Source organism: Nematolebias whitei, chromosome 7 (assembly GCF_014905685.2).
Source record: "Nematolebias whitei isolate Nwh7 chromosome 7, NemWhi1, whole genome shotgun sequence".
In the NCBI taxonomy this organism is placed as follows: domain Eukaryota; kingdom Metazoa; phylum Chordata; class Actinopteri; order Cyprinodontiformes; family Rivulidae; genus Nematolebias; species Nematolebias whitei.
Genome location: NC_056504.1, coordinates 12213589 through 12214105, shown reverse-complemented (window position 1 = coordinate 12214105; position 517 = coordinate 12213589).

The window sequence follows — 517 nt, the reverse complement described above, 5'->3', positions numbered from 1 at the left end:
ACAGATAATTTTTAGAAATGTCTGAAGCAAAGTTCTCATCCACCGCCGTGTGGATAATTGATCATAATTGTACAGTTTTCATTAATGTCTGTGGTGAAGCAACGGAAAATCATGGCCGTATGGTTTTCCTGGTTGTAAAGCTGATTGATTATGTTGTTATTCTCATATTTGCCAAATTAATGTAAATGTTTGATGTTAAACTTTGATTCTGTAAAATAAATGACCACATTCATTTTGATGGGTCAAAGATAAATAACGTCTCACGTTACATTTCATTAAATTCAATGCACGTTTTATTCAGTCCAGAAAAATGAAGAATCCGTTTTAATTGATGAATATATCTCAGCATCTGTTCATCTACATATTGGTGGCCCGTCCGCACGTTTCCACCACATATTGGTGGCCCGTGACGTGTTCATAAATGGACTGTGTATTCGTGTAAAGATTGAATATTCCATGTTGGCATGAAAAAGAAATAACAGATTGTCAGCTGTGCTGGAACGCAGCTGAAGCTGCG